General features: G+C 34.1%; 1 protein-coding gene across 27 annotated transcripts in view; it reads right to left on the bottom strand.

Annotated features, from left to right (window-relative positions):
- LOC105483467 (uncharacterized) overlaps nucleotides 1-17,455 on the bottom strand; it is a 573,731-nt gene that overhangs the window by 191,837 nt on the left and 364,439 nt on the right. The window lies entirely within an intron of this gene.

Raw genomic sequence — 17,455 nt, 5'->3', positions numbered from 1 at the left:
CTAGGAAAGATGGATTGAAACTTGAAAGTTATAATGCCAGAGTATAGTCAATGTTGGCATTATATTCTGGTCACTCAGCCATTGTTAAACATGTCCAGATTTTAGAAGCAATACATAAAACCTCAAAATTGATCAGGAGTTTCTTCTTGCACAGAAACTCTTACCTTTCAATAGAGTAATATTAGTCTCTGGGCTAGCAATGCACTCCACCCAGTGGTGTGTCAGAGTAAAAATGTCTTTTATAAAGGCTAAACCTGACCTAATTTCCTTCTATTTTTCCAACCCCAGAATTACAAAATGTTAGATAAATACATAAAGTGTAGCCTGAACTTTACTCTCCTAATGAAAAAATAGGAGTGATGCATTCCCTTTTGTGAAAAGATCATGTCTTCCAATTTTTTAAGAAAATAAAAATAAGTACACTCTTTAGTACTGTGTTCATATATGAATTATGAATAAGTTAATCAACCTTCAAGTGTATACCCCCCCACACACATACACACACATATACACACATGCATTACTAAAAGTGAGCTTCTGAGGTCGTATAAGAATGCACTGACTTACTATCATTTGAACTGAGAGCAGAGACGTGCCATTTTCCTGAGAGTTTTTAATTGTTTCCATAGAGATACCAAACCCCACTGACCAAAAAAAAAAAAAAAAAAAAAAAAAGAAAGAAAGAAAAGAAGAAGAAAGAAAGAAAGAAGAAAAGAAAACCTGAACACCTGTGACTTGAATGCATGGAGAATGCGCTCCTTAGATTTACCGTAATACCTGTGTAGAGGCTTAACAAGAATATCTTGGCCCAATCCTGTTGAAATATCCAAATAGTTTCTTTATGCCCTTGCCCTAGATGGCAGAGCATACAGTAAATACAATGGAATTTTTCTTTTGTAATTTATTATTGTGATAATCAATGATCATTAGATGTCAAAGATACTGTGACTTGGGTAAACAATGTTCTGAGACTAGGTCTCCTCTGGGAAATTACACTGCAAAATTTTGGTTGTCATTTGCTTCTTATAAAGAATGAGCCAAAATAAAAACTGAATTAGGATTTGGTTGTCTAATGCAATTTGGAATTTTTCCCTATTAAACATGGAAGCACATAAAAGCTGATGTTTCCATTTAATAGAATAAGAAAATATAGAAAACAAATACTTCAGGCTATATGGCTAGGGTTTGAAGAAACAATGAGATAATGTCAATGAGATAAAAACTATATGGTGGGTAACAAGCCTGGACTAGGTGACAAGACAACTTAACTATTCTTATTCTAGATCTGCCATTAAACAATTACTTGACGTTAGGCAGGTCACAAAACTTCTGAACCAAAATTTCATCACATATGAAAACATATCCCCCTAAAACTAGTTTATTTCCATTGCCAAGGAGAAAGAGGGTTAATAATTTCTAACTTTGTTAACATAATGAACCTTTTGAGAATCTGAAAAAGCTGATGAAATCTATGAACACCTTGCCTATGAAAATGTTCACATCCATAGACAGAAAATGATTTGCATATAATTTTAGGGTTCTGTGAACCCCTTGAAACCTATTTATAGACCACACATTTCATGAAAAAAAACTTGGATAATCAATTATATACTTGTATATCTCAACCAATAGGAAATCATTTATTTCTGTCCTCAAGTCTCAAGCAGAGTATATAGCAGAGTTGGTACTCAATACAGTTAGAGCATATAAATTTTTTTTTAGTTATTTTAAAGTCAAAGCTATGAGTTAGAGACTTTAACATCATCCTCTCAATAACTTGAGTTCAAATGGAAAATAGAAACTAGGAACCACATTAATATTGACTTAACTCAGTGGATATTTACACTTTCACACAGTGCAATTAGACAAAAAGAGAACATTGGAGAAGATACTCATATGTATAAAAATGTAGAGAAGGTGGCATCTTTACTCAATTTTATAGTCATCTCTTTAGCTTTTATGTGATGTATTTGTTGCATAATTTTATCATCAAAAATGTAATTATTCTATCATCACTTCATGGAATGCAAAAATTTTTTTCTTATAAAACATTTTCAATGAAAGGCAACATAAAATGCTTACAGTCATTGTTCATTAAGTACTTCTGTCATGGTTTGCATATGACAGCATCTGTAATATCATGTTTTCCAATCTCATCATACCATTGTGACTCTCATCAAATACACAGTCCTGTTCATTGCAGCAATGTAGACAATGAGGTACAATCAAAGCTCATTACCAAGTTGCTCCCAATTACACTGGACTCAGTGACAGAGTCCAAAGATGTCCCTGTTTAGAGTAATTTTCTTACTATTATCCAGAAAAGCCAAAGAATTGACACTACCCTGTCATATTACAACACGATTACATTGCATGATCAAAACAGATTTTCAAAAATTTAGCTTAACTAAGGAGAGAAATCATTGTTAGAAACAAATTTAAATGATGTAGAAGTTTAACCTTGGATGTTACCTAATTTTTTGAAACTGGTTTCTGCATATGAAAAATGTCTAAGATAATACCAGTTTTGGTTTTTCAATCCCATCATCATCAATCTAAAGTATATAGCAACATGCCTGACCACAAGTAAATACCGAATATGTGGTAACTGATGCATTACTATTCTCAAAATTATGATTACAATCACACAACTAATTATGATCATAGCAGAACTTAGGCTCCCCAAAATTTTCTTTTCCCTCCACAGTAAAATAAAAAATCCTGAAACTCTCTCTAATAGACACTGCTTATTGTAAATCTAGAACATCAACTAACCAATGTTTCAAAAATAATTATACATGACCAATAGTTCCAGTGTTGCTTAAAATTGTATTTAGTACGTTCCTGCCTACAAGGTTTGTTTCTAAAAGAAACAATGTAACAGTCACTATCACTTGCCCTTTGCATTAAGTACAGCTCAAAATAGTTTCTTAAATTAAAAGACTGCTAAAATGTGTATAATATTATTATAACTACAGTATCTGGTGTCTTTGAACTAGGATCTGATAACAACTTTGACTCGGATCTTTGTGCAAATCACTGTTTACCAGCTGTAACTACTAAGCAATGTACTAGGACATTTTTGACACACTCAAAACACTGAAATGAATGTAGTTGTATCCTATATGTCCTTATAAGGCATCTGTTGAATAGCAAAACACTTGTACTTAATTGATATTTAAATAATTATAGAAATGTATGATTACTTCTTAAGTGAAAAATTTTTTGATCCTCCTTTAGTTTTATTTATAGTAAAGAACTATAATAAAATAATGGTCAGATATTTCATATCATTTCAAATTATGGAAAGAGCTTGTAATTACTCCTTTCATTAACATTAATATCTGTTGTGTATAACTTTCTTTGGTATTTTTTAATCTTCTAAAAGTAGAAACTGACAAGATTTGCTTTACTTTCAGTGAATTAAGATGCTTTCATTGCATAAGAACAATTTCGCTGATAATTCTTCTATAGAGTTGCTTCTATCTTCTCTGAAAGATACAGGAATATTAGCAAAGGATTTGGGAGATGGGAACATTACCAGGGGACATAAAACGACTTGGTGATAAACTCCAACTGTGTCCTACTCCAGAGCAATAGCAATGTGGTCATTTTCCAAATTAGTCTAATTTTCCTGACTTTTGCTTTGCCCCCAATAGCATAACATGAGGAATTCTGAAAAAATGACGAGACTCTACGTTTATAAACATTATGAAAGAAAATCAAGGGTTGTATTTTCTGTCTAAATTGAAGGTTAGTTTTGTAGGGAAATCCTGGCCTGAAAAATTAAGACAGATTTGAACTTCTTTTTCAGACTCTAGTTATCTCAGAGATTCATACTGATAGCTTGAGGAAGAAGACTATTCTCTAACACTGTTTTGATTTCACCCCTGGAAAAATAAAGACTGGAACTTTATGGCTCCCACACCAGCTACTCCAAAATAAATCTGTAGAAATAAATGCCAATGTGCAACGTGTGAACAGACAGTATCAGTCTTAAAGGATATATAAATAACTTCTGAATTATTACACTGTATCTTCAATATATCAGCTTCACACAAAAAAAGTACCAGCCCAATGTAATATAGACAGTGAAATTATCCATTCTTTTCCTTTGTGTTTTGTGGATAATTATAGAGATGAGGTACTTTCATTAGTTCATTTGTTCAGTTATTTGATGAGATTTCAGCCTAACAATTGTATAACCTAGGCTCAGTTGAAACAACGGTTTTAGCAAAACTAAAAACTCAAAGACTTTTCAGAATATTGCCCTACCTTATATTAAGAAGTGAGATTAGTAGTTTGAAAATCTTGGGAAACCTCCAAAACATTAGAGCACGGCTTCTAACTAATATTTTTGATGTTCGAATGAGTTCAGTGGTTATAGTTTTGTAGCACAATTTTCCAAATAATTTATTTTCATGTTATTTGTATTTTTGTCATCACTGATAGTCTTTCCAAAATGTTCAGTTACTTAGTGTACATACAAAGGTATTTTTAAAAATTATTGTGAACCAATTTGTTACAAATTACATTCTTCAGTTGTATTTTAAAATGTTAGGTAAGATATTAGTATAGCTCCTCTGACCTCTGCTGCCTTAGAAGATAAGAGTGACAGATTTAGGAAATCGTGATATTTTATCTAAGGGAAACTCTTGACATTGCCTATTGTCAACCTAAGCAAGTTTTAAATGGTCGAATACGAGTCATGATTATTCAGTCAAAATACCACAGGTCTAGAAGGAGGACACTTAACCAGCAAAACACCATAACAGATTTGAATGCATGTGAATAACAAAATGATTGGACAAGGAATTACACATTCCTTGAGAGGAAGATTTGTAAAATTTTAATACTGCATCAGTGGCTCTCCAGTGTAGTTCTAGATATTCTGCTTCTGGTCCTCAGGCCACACCTAGGCCTACTGAAACTAAATCTCCATACATGGGTGGGGCCCATCCATCTGCATCTTTAACAAAATCCTTATGAGAATGCACATCAGGCTTTATTAATCACAAAGAAAAGGAATAATAAAAGGCAATGAATTAAATTCCCTTCTCAGAAAGCTTTAAGAAAAAACAAAAAGGAAACAAAAACAAAGCATCATGATGAAGGAAGTAAGAAAAATAAAAGAAGAAAATGATTTGAGAATAAGATAATTGAAAAACTATACCTAATATATTGTCCTATTTTTAAAGAAAATTAATGAAAGATAAACTACTAGTTAATCAAGAAAATGCAGCAATAAAGTATAAACATTCAAAATAAAAAATGACAAAAAGGAAATAATCTTTGAAAGCAAAGAAATTAAAACATACATATGCACACACCCCCAGAGGACCCTAGAGGACTGCTTTGCAGAGTTCTAGTCAAATACAATTGAAAAGTTAGATAGTTTCTCTAGAGAAATAGATATTACCAAATTGACTCAACTTCCATTATAAATCTTAGCACATCAATGCATAAAAACACAGACAGCTATCAAAGAATTACTTTACAAAAAAGCATCAGGCCCAGATGGTTTCACAGGAGATTTTAACTACTTTCAACAACTATATAGCCTGAAGAGTCTACAAATTATTCCAATGTCATGAAAAGGAATTAAAATTTCATAATTCCTTCTATGAAACAAGTGTAACAGTGATATCTAACAAAAATAAAGACATTGTAAAGAAGAAAACCAAATCCCAATATCACTCATAAATAATTCCACAATACCACATAAAAGATTAACAAACAGAATTGAATTATATGTTTTGAAAATAATGCACTGTGACTAAATGGGATTTATCTCAGGAATGTAAAAACATTTCTTACTGTCACACATTATATTATAAAACTAAAGGTGAAAATTAGGACTATCTCTATAGATACTGACAAAAAAAATCTTCAAAAATTAAACAACCATTTATGATACAAAAATACTCAAGAATATGGGAATGGAGGAATACTTTAAAACCTATAATAAAGAAGATACAGGTTTTGGACTAACATATATTTGTGTGTGTGTGTGTGTGTGTACAGATATATGTATATTCCAGAAGCAATATGTATGTGTGTGTATATACACACACACACACACACATATATATGTTAGTCCAAAACCTGTATCTTCTTTACTGAGAAAAGAGAAGAAGCATTTCCACTAAAATTGGGACAAAGGTAAGCTTGGCCATTATTTATGGATATTCAGCAATGTACTTGAAATACTAGCCAATGTAATTAGATAACTGATATTAATTAGTGGCACAAGAATCGGTAAAGGAGAAGCAAAAATGATGTCTGTTTCCAGATGATATGACAGTATACTATAAACCCCTATAAAATCAATGTTAAAGCAAACTCAATTAAAGAGGCAGTAAGTAACTGGATGCACATTAACATATAAAAATAAGTAGCTTCAATATACTAATAAATGAATAAAGAGTGTAATGATAGAGAAATTCTTTTTATAATGTCAATAAAGAAGATTAAGTACTTAGGAGTTAATATTTAGGAATTAATATATTCATTTAAGGAATTTTTAATGCTTCCTAAAGACATAAAAGTAGACTTGAACAAATGGAAAAGACATGTCCTGTTTTTGTCTAACACAACTCAACATTATAAAGATCTCAGTTCTAAGTGAAATTGTAAACTTGATGAAATTCCAATAAAACCTCCAGCAAGCTATTTTATGAAGTTAGGGTGATCTAAAATTTATTTTAAAAGGCAACATGAAAAAATAGCCAGAAAAACACTAAAATGAAAAACTATAAAAGGAATAAACACTACTATACTTTCGAATATACCACAAAGTCTCTGTTACTAGCCTGTTGTACTGGCGTATAAATAGACAAATAATCCAAAAAAAATAGAACGCAGAAACAGTCCTTGTATACGTCCTTGGCATATGTTAAAGGTGGCATCTTAAATTCTTAGGGTGAAGATAAACTTTTTCATAAGTGGTACTGGAACTACTGGCTAGCCATTTGAAGAAAAAGATAAAATTAGGTTCGTATCTGATAGTATACACCAAAATAAACTCCAAACAAATTAGAGATCTAAATGTAAAAATGAAATAACGCAAGTACCAGAAAATATGAATGAATATGAACTGGATTAAATACAGGCTTTCTAAATACAAATCAAAATTCAGAAGCAATGAAATAAAAAAATTCATAAATTTGACTACATACAAAATGTAAAAATCTGCAGGACAAATTTGCAAAGTTAAAATAAATCTGAAAAACTGGGAGAAAATATTCACAACTTATACCACAGACAAAAGGCTAATGTCCACAATATATCAAGAATTCTTAAAAATTGCGAAAAAAGCATCAAAAACATAAAAACCGGAAAAACATATAAACTGAAAATTTCTACAAAAGGTATACAAACAGCCATATATATATGTGTGTGTGTATATATAGATAAATGTGTGTTTATGACAGAGTCTTGCTCTGTTGCCCAGGCTGGAGTGCAATGGCATGATCTTGGCTCACTGCAACCTCTGCCTCCCAGGTTCAAGCAATTCTCCTGCCTCAGCCTCCCAAGTAGCTGGGATTGCAGATGCATGCCACCACACTGGGCTAATTTTTGTATTTTTAGTAGAGATGGAGTCTCACCATGTTGGCCAGGCTGGTCTCAAACTCCTGACCTTGTGATCTGCCAGCCTCAGTGCTGAGATTACAGGCGTGAGCCACTGAGCCTAGCCAGCCCCCCGAAGTATTAAAATATTTGAACTCAGTCATAATCAGTGAAGTGCAAATTAAAACACTGCGATACTGTTTCTCAATTCTCAGATCGATCAAAATTAGTGACATTGCGTTCTGTTCATGAGGGTGTGGGGAAACAGGCACTGCAGTAAGAGGTTATACCAACAGGTTTAAACAGGATATGTCTTTTCCATTTGCTCAAGTCTACTTTTATGTCTTTAAGCATCATTAACTCATTCATATGGACTCCCATGCATTACTGGTGGAAATACAGTAAATACAAAAGGGTCTAACCCTTTTGGAGAGAAATCAGTCCAACTTCTAAGACTCTATCCTAAAGATACGGTAAACAAGTAGAAAATATATGATACAAGGATATGCTTTGCAATATTATTTTTCATTGACAAATATTGGAAACGACCTATTGCTAATGGAAAGGAAGTTTGTTGAATACACAGTCGTGCGTCACTCAGTTAATCAGGAATATGGTCTGAGAAATGGGGTATTAGGTGATTTCATCACTGTGCAAATATCATACTTGTGTACTTAAACCTACTGGTATTGCCTACTTAAACCTATGTGTATAGACCTCTTAAAGCTAATGCTATAGCTTACTGAAGTATGCATACTTAAGTATACAACTTTAGCATATGTATTTAAGTATACTGGTATAGCTTACTTAAGTAGAGCCCACTTAAACCTATTGCTATAGCCTACCACACACATGGATTATATAGTATAGCCTACCGGAACAAATCTGTGCAGAATGTTACTGTATTCAATACTGTAGGCAACTGTTTCACACAATGGTGTTTGCACATCTAAACAGAATGAAAATAGAAAAGATACAGTAAAAATACGGTGTAAAAGATAAAAAACGGCACACATATACAGGACACTTGCCACCAGTGGAGCTGTAGGACGAAAGTTGCTGTGGGTGAGTTGATGGGCGAGTGAATGTGAAGACAAGGACATTACTGCACACTACTATGAACATTATAAACACTGTACACTTAGGCTACACTACATTTATTTAAAAGATATTTTCTTTCTTCAGTAATAAGTGAACCTTAGCTTACTGTCACTTTTATTATTTATAAACAATTTTTTAAACATTGTCTCTTTTGTAATAATACCTAGCTTAAAATACTAACACACTGTACAGCTACACAAAAATATCTTTCCTTATATCACTGCTCGCTAAGCTTTTTATATTTTATATTTATTTATTTATTTATTTATTTATTTTTTTTGAGTAGGAGTCTCTCTCTGTTGCCCAGGCTGGAGTGCAGTGATGCGATCTCGGCTCACTGCAAGCTCTACCTCCCAGGTTCATGCCATTCTCCTGCCTCAGCCTCCCGAATAGCTGGGACTACAGGCGCCGCTACCACGCCCGGCTAATTTTTTGTATTTTTTTAGTAGAGACAGGGTTTCACCGTGTTAGCCAGGATGGTCTCAATCTCCTGAGTTTGTGATCCACCCACCTTGGCCTCCCAAAGTGCTGGGATTACAGGCACGAGCCACCACGCCCGACCTAATTTCTTTATTAAAAATGAAGACATGAACACCCACATTAGCCATGGCTCTCACAGAATCAGAATCATCAATATCCCTGTTTTCCACCTTCACATTTTGTCCCATAGAAAAGTCTTCAGGACAATATCATGCATGGAGCTCTCATCTCATCCTATAATAACAATGTCTTCTTCAGGAATGCCTCCTGGAGGACTTGCCTGAGGCTGTTTTACAATTAACCTTCTTTTAAAATACTTAAGTAGAAGAAGTACACTCTAAAATAATGAAAAAGAGTACAGTATAGCAAATAGATAAACCAGTGACATAGTTGTTTATTATCAAGGGTTATGTATTGTACATAACTGGATGTGCTACCCTTTTATACAACTGGCCTCACCCGTAGGTTTGTTTACACCAGAAGTAACACAACCTCTTGAGTAATGCTTTGTGCCATGACATTTCAATGGCGACAATGTCACCATGTGATAGAAATTTCTCAGCTCCATTATAATGTCATGGTACCACTCTCATATATGCAGTTCCTGGTTAACGAAAACATCATTGTGCAGTGCGTGACTGTGCTATGTGAAATCAACACAACAGGCAATGTGCAGTTGTAAAAAAGAAAGGAATGTCTCTATGAGTTGATTTGGAGAGGTTTCCAGAATAATCTCTTAATTGAGGAAAGCAAATTGTAAATGAGCATCTGATGTAGCTACCTTTCGTGTAAGAAAGAAAGGGATACAAGAAAGTAAATATGTATCTTCTTATTTGTGCAAAAGAAATACAGGAAGGAAAGCCCAGAAGCTACAGGAAGTGGAAGAGAAATGAGTAGGGAAAAGGGTGTAATGGGAACACGGAGGGAAGGAGCTACAGGGAACAACATCTTTCTGGGTGTAAATTCTAAAAAATAGTTTTGCATCTTAGAACCATGGAGATTTTCACATATCCCCCCACAACTTAAAAAAAAATCAAAATAAACCAGGATATCAGGTGGACATGGAGTGGAATACAAATAGTAAAAAATGAAGCTAGCTATATTATAAATGAATGACATCACCACACCGAATAGGGTGGGAAGAAAATAACAAACTAAAGTAATTATTATTGCTTTAAATATTTTAGTACTTAGTAAAAGTATTTTGAATATACTGCACTCTATTACATGAATATGATCAGTCAATCTGTTTTTACACAGATAAGGTTTAGCAACTTTGTAACCATGCGATGTGTGTACCAGGATTGAACAAATAAGTAAATATACTGTAGAGAATAAGAGCTTAATTTTTCATTGTTTGAAAAAATTTAGAAGGAAAGGCAGAAGACTAAAATTAACCTATTCCATTAGAATAAAATCAGAGATGCCAGTATTAACTCACATTTGTTAATATATTTATAAACAAAGAGATACGGAAATAAATATGGATGAACAACTATGCATGGAGTGGTATAAATTCCTATAGTCCCTAACTCTATCCATTAACAGGGCCTAGAAGAAATAATACTTCAGTAGCAGTAAGTATACTTAGACTCAAATCTTAGTTTCTAAATACCATTTTCTATTAAAGAAACTGGATATCCTTAGACTTGTGGTATATTCCAGGACTGGGCAGGAAAAATATAATATGAATCTGGAATATCTTGTGATGACAGGAATAAGAAAGTGCTAGAAAAAATGGGGGACATGTTGAATGGATATTGAAATCGGCCTGAAAAGCATTCCCAACGGCAGAAGCTGAAATAATTTGGACAACAAAATACACAGTGATAGTATTTAGGGATTATAACCCCTAAAATAAATAAACAGCTATGTGTCCACACTGATGTAAATTATATAACTAAACAACCAAACGGGGGAGAAAAACCACCTCCTTTAAAAGAATCCCAATTAAGAAATGTAGAAGGAATGAAGAATATCACAAAATCACATTAAGCAAACACAAGATTAATAATTGTTTCAGACAAGATCTACTATTTAATGTTAAAATTAGGGGGTGAAAGATGGAAGAAAAACAGACTATTTCCTGCATATATATTAACTATGAAGGAAGAAACAGTAACCTTACATGGGAAAAACCCGACAGGAACCACCTCACTCAAGTGCTAAAGGTTAACGTCTTCAGTAATAAGAGATGTTGAAAAAATGCACCTGCCGACACGATGCACTGAGTCAGGCATAGCAGTTATTCTTTCCCAAATGCGTAACTTCAAATTACTCATGAGAAAACATCAGACAAACCCAAATCGAGGGACATTCTACAAAATAACTGACCAGTACTCATCAAAAGTGTCAATGTCATAAAAGACAGAGACTGAGAAACTACAACATAGTGAGAAGACAAACAGACCCAACAAAAACAGGTGATGTGGAATCCTGAATTTTATATCAATTTCTGGGTTTGATAATTGTGCTCTAGGCATGTATGTTGTTACCATTAGGGGAAACTAGGTGAAGGATATATGTAAATGCTCTATGTTCTTTGCACAACTTTTATGTAGCTCTATAATTATTACATGAAAACAAAAGTTAAAAAAGACGTGGCAGCATTTTAAAAGCGAGGATTTTACTTTTGACTTGGCACTGTGATCTGGGTTCTAGACCTAGCACAGATGATAACAAATGTGACTTTAGGATGTTAGCTCCAGCCTCTAGGCTTCAGACATCCATTTATTTATTCAATGTCCATTCACGATGTAATTGAATAGGATGTCCTGTAATGATTTTTTTTCTATTCTAATTTTCTATTGTCTATGAAAAACTGGCGGAGAGTTTTGAACATTTCTTTATGACTTTATTTTCTTGTACTATGCTATTTATACTGCTCCGGCTATTTCATTTAAGTTACTCAAATAAATAGTTTTCAAACAAATCTTGTTTCATTTCTAAATTTGGTGTTGTGTTTTTGTCATTGTTATTTACTTTTATGGAGAAACACAAGGCAACAGAGAGCGTAAACTACTCTTTGGCATCATATATCATTTATCTGTAAATATATTACATTCTTTTTCTAAAAGACTGGTTAAATGCTTAGAAAGATTAACTAGCCTTTCATAGAATGCCAACTGTGAAAGGCATAATAAAAGGTGGTGGGAATAGAGAAATGAATAAGAAACAGTCCGGGCTGTAAGGAGCTGACAATTTAGACTGAGAGCAGACATGTATGTAAATGAATATTTGTAAGTCAATGTGAAAAGCACTATGATACAGATATGTACCATCTCAGACAGGAACAATCAATTCTGCCTGGAGGAGTAAGGCAAGCCTTTTCAAATGAGATCCCAGAGCATTAAAGGACCAGCAGATATTTTTTTCAGGTGAAAAAGGAATAAAAAGAATTTTAATGCATATAGAACAATATGTGCAAATGTATAGAGCTATGAAAAGCTGGTGAGAGTTTCACACCAACTGAATCACACACTGAAGAACAGTGGGAAGGGCTTTAAAACGCTAAGCTAAGGTAGAAGGACTAACTTATCACCTTCTAATTCTTATCCTACTTACCGCTGTTCTTTCTTGCTCTCTTTCTATTACACCACAGTTCATATAAAAAACAAACATCCTAGACTTACTCCAGGAGCTTTGCCTTAAGCCCGCAGGCAACAAGAAGCAAAAGGCTCATTCTTGTTTCTAACGTCTAACTGTATTCTATAAACATTCATGAGGAAAGGATCCTCTATATACAAGACTGAATATATATAAATAAGAAACAGTCTACCCTGGAGGTGTTTAAGTGGGTGAGAAACACAGTCAAAAAGATTTCCATAAAAAATAACAGTTTTGAAATAACTTCTCCCTACATATATCCTCAACCATCTACATCCCTTTCTACAACACATGCATGGAGACCTATGAGCTGGTTTATAGGTCGGGACCAGACATTGGGAAGCTGGGTGAGCATTTTAGGCGGGTCCTTACGTCATTCATCACACTAAACTGTAACATATTGTCAGAATTCATTGGGCTTTGGGGAAGCTGTCTGGATTTTGTGTAGACAAAATATCTTCTCAACGCCACCGCTTGGGCAAAGGCTAGGCTGGCTGACCCAATTTCCATTCCTTCTAAGCAAGCATTTTTCTCATTTATTTGTTCAACTGTTTATACTTCATGCTGAAACCATTTTTTAAATGAGCTATATATAGATTCATATGCAAAACTATCAACAATAAACTATATGTAGTTACTAACCTATGTTTAATATTATACTAAATTCAGCTCAATATTTGAAATTTAATTAAAGGTTTTTTTTTTTTAATATGAAACTGTGATGACCTATTTAAAAATGAACATCCTGGATGGGTGCAGTGGTTCATACCTGTAATCTCAACACTTTGGGAGGCCGAGGCACGTAGATCACCTGAGGTCAGGAGTTCAAGACCAGCCTGGGCAACATGGTGAAACCATGTCTCTACTAAAAATACAAAAATCAGCCGGGTGTAGCAGCAAGTGCCTGTACTCTCAGCTGCTTGGGAGACTGAGGCAGGAGAATCACTTGAACCTCAGGGAGGCGGAGGTGTCAGTGAGCCAAGATTGTGCCGCTGTACTCTAGCCTGGGCAACAGAGTGAGACTCCACTTCAAATAATAATAATAATAATAAACAAAAAAAAAACCGGACATCCTGCGGAATTCTTGGTATTGAATAAGGCCTATAAAGAAGAAATAAATAAATAAATAAGAGAAGAAAAAATGTCACTTCTAAGCTCAAATGACAATGTTTAAAATACTAAAACCCCCATTTTCAGGTATTGCTTTACTAAAGATGAAATTGGTCATGCCTTTAAATACACACAGTTTTAAATCTAAAACATAACTTCAGAATTATTCTGCATGTACCCAATATCATAATTGCATTTAGTTAGGAGAAGGCTTTGATACCCAAAAGGTCAGGTAAAACAATTTGTATTGTTTTCAAAAATTACATGCAGCAATCGGGTACAAGGTAATGGCATCATTTTGACCATGATCTAGAAATCTGTCACTATTCCAGCTAGCTCTAACTGAAGTTATTTTTTTTCTTGAAGCAAATATGATATCTGAAGAACACTATTTTTCCCCAATAACATTTAAATTATTTAAATTGCATTGAAAACTTTTTTTTTTCCTCACTGTGTTGCTCAGGCTGGAGTACACTGTACAATTATGGCTCACTGCAATCTCCACCTTCTGGGCTCAGATGATCCTCAGGTGGGAGGATCTTCTTAGTATAATATTAAACATAGTTTAGTAATTATGTATAGTTTATTTTTTATAGTTTTGCATATGAATCTATGTGTAGCTCATTTAAAAAATGGTTTTAGCGTGAAGTATAAACAGCCTCCGAAGTAGATGGACCCACAGGTGCACACTACCATGCCTGGGTAATTTTTTTATTTATTGTAAAGATGGGGTTTCACCATGTTGCCCAGGCTAGTCTTGAACTCCTGGGCTCAAGCCATCTTCCTGTCTCAGCCTCCCAAAATGTGAATTACAGGCATGAGCCACTGCACCCAGCCTACATTGAGCATTAGAATATACAAATGTGATAGTCCAGAATGGTAAGCCTCTGTTTTTCTGTTTTCTTCATTTTATCTTGCTGTAAACATAAGATTTCAAAAATTGTATCCTCTACTGACTTTTCTTGGCAAGTCTGACATCTATTATTAATCAGAATATTCACTTTAAATCTATTATTTTCAATATTCTATCAAGGCTGCCAGCAAAAATATTTTACAAGCAAACTCATTTGATTTTTAGAAATTTTTAAGTGCATTATTCTAGATTACACTTGCATAGTGAGTTCAAATAATACATATCATGTTAGAATTGCAGTTATTAGCACTGAAATACTTTAGTCAATACTTTCTTTATAGAGTAAATAAGTATGAGAAAAATGTTATTGAAATGATGGGGATTTTGTCTTTTTTAGTTTGAACTCTTAAAAAATAAACATACAACTAAAATCACAACAGAATTTCTATGTTATGGTAACTAAACAGTTTCTTATTCTTGTCAATCATTAAATACATATTTTTAAGGTTGAAGATGGTGACTCTAAAGAGAATTCCTGAAATTTCAAAAGCTATGATTACTGGCTTCGGAGGCCCAATGCATGGCTTACATGTAGAGCTCTTCTTGGAAACCAACGCTATTATCTTTCCCGTTATTTGTGGTGTTCACATTTTAAAGGATGGAGGCTGGGAAAGTTCAGCTTATTCAATAAGTCAAGTTAAGAAAAAAAACAACCCACTAAATTCCATACAATGTGTTCCCCTTTCAGAATACCATCAGTTTTCTCTCTCAACTTTATTCTTCACTCATTTCCATACACCTCGTAAACATATTTCAGAATTTTTCTGCAACATTTCAATTGAGCTATTATGGGTGCCAATAAATACCTATAGGCAACACTAAGTAACGTTTCCCCACAGAAATTCCCTCCAAGATCAATTTAGTGTTATCAGTTAATGACACTCATTATGCAAGTTTTGAGAAAGAAACAAATATTAATAAAATAAAGGTTAGGCCGGGCATGGTGGCTCATACCTGTAATCCCAGCACTTTGGGAGGCCAAGGTGGGAGGATTATGAGGTCAAGAGATAGAGACCATCCTGGCCAACGTGGTGAAATCCCATCTCTACTAAAAATACAAAAATTAGCTGGGCATGGTGGTGTGCATCTGTAGTCCCAGCTTTACTTGGGAGGTTGAGGCAAGAGAATTGCTTGAACCTAGGAGGTGGAGGTTGCAGTGAGCCGAGATTGTGCCACTGCACTCCAGCCTGGGCGACAGAGCGAGAATCTGTCTCAAATAAATAAATAAAATAGAGGTTATGCCCTCAAAGAAGTTACAGTTACCCATACTACTAGATCCTTTTCTAATTTCAGTTGAACTCCATTTTCATCTCTCATCATATTACCTTCATAACTCCAATCAACCTGATTTTCAATTTTCTCTTCTTTATTATAAATCCAATGAATCAAGGGTTTTTTAAAATGTTAACCACAAAAGTTCTAAATTTCCCTTTGTTTTTTTAAAACTCTGAATCAAATTACTCCTGAACTATTTTTTTACTCTCCCAAATGAAAATTTCAAAGAATTTTGGAGGTCTATACATGAGAATTATGTATATCAAGTTGTGAAATCAAGTTAGAATGTTTTACATAACTGGCAAAGCAAACTGATATTAAAAAAAAAAAGCTTAGATCCTCACAGTTTAAGTCCCCATAAACTTATTAAGAAAACAAAATGTCATATTTTACACTCTCAACTAAAAACAAACTTTATTAAAATTTAAGTAGTTTTTCTAGCAGAATTTGTTTGATGATTTTAAATGTCTGTGACAGTTCCTTCAAATTTTCTCTGAAATAAGAGATGACTCTATGAAAGGTACTAAGAATTATTACCCAAGTTTGAAGGCATTTACATTCTAGCAGCACCTAGCTTATCAGCCAGAAGCAGAGATCCTGTTCCAAGAAGGAATGTTTGCCTCTACGGCACATTAATGACAAGTTCCTGTCTGTAAGAGGCAAAGCAGAGGAAGTCACAATTTCTCTGAATAAAAATAAGTTTTTGTACAAAGCCAAAATATTGCTGTGTTTTTTTTCACTGGAAGTAGAGGACAAATCCAGAGGGAAGAGATAGAGATGCTATGGAATGCAGCTGGGAATGTGACATGGATTTGAAAACATAAACTACTATTGCCATCAAATGTTTTGAAGTTTGGGGTAGGTAAAAACAAACATATAAAAAACGAGTCACACAAACAGGCAAAAAGTAACATCTGTAATGTTCTTATAAGAATTGTGTAATAAATTCTGATTGGCTAGAAGGGATTTTTGCAGACGACAAGGTATTTAAATGAAATACTGGACAGGTGACGGTGATAATAACAGTTACAGATCAATGATTGTTTACTATTTGCAAATCCTTTTTTTTTTTTTTTTTTGTCATTTTTGAGACCTAGTCTCACTGTATTGCCCAGGTTGGAATACAGTGGCACAATCTTGGCTTGCCGAAGCCTTTATCTCCCAGGTTCAGACAATTCTCTTGCCTCAACCTCACAAGTAACTGGGGACTACAGGTTCACACCACCACACCTGGCTAATTTTTGTATTTTTTGTAGAGACAGGGTTTCACCATGTTGGCCAGGCTGGTCTTGAACTCCAGACCTCAGGTGATCTACCCACCTCAGCCTCCCAAAGTGCTAGGGTTAGAGGCATGAGCCACTGCACATAGCCTGCAAATTCTTTAAATGTGTCACCTCGCTT

This window comes from Macaca nemestrina, chromosome 4 (assembly GCF_043159975.1).
Source record: "Macaca nemestrina isolate mMacNem1 chromosome 4, mMacNem.hap1, whole genome shotgun sequence".
In the NCBI taxonomy this organism is placed as follows: Eukaryota; Metazoa; Chordata; class Mammalia; order Primates; family Cercopithecidae; genus Macaca; species Macaca nemestrina.
The sequence above is the reverse complement of the archived record's forward strand: the minus strand, read 5'-3'. Positions and strand labels throughout refer to the sequence as shown.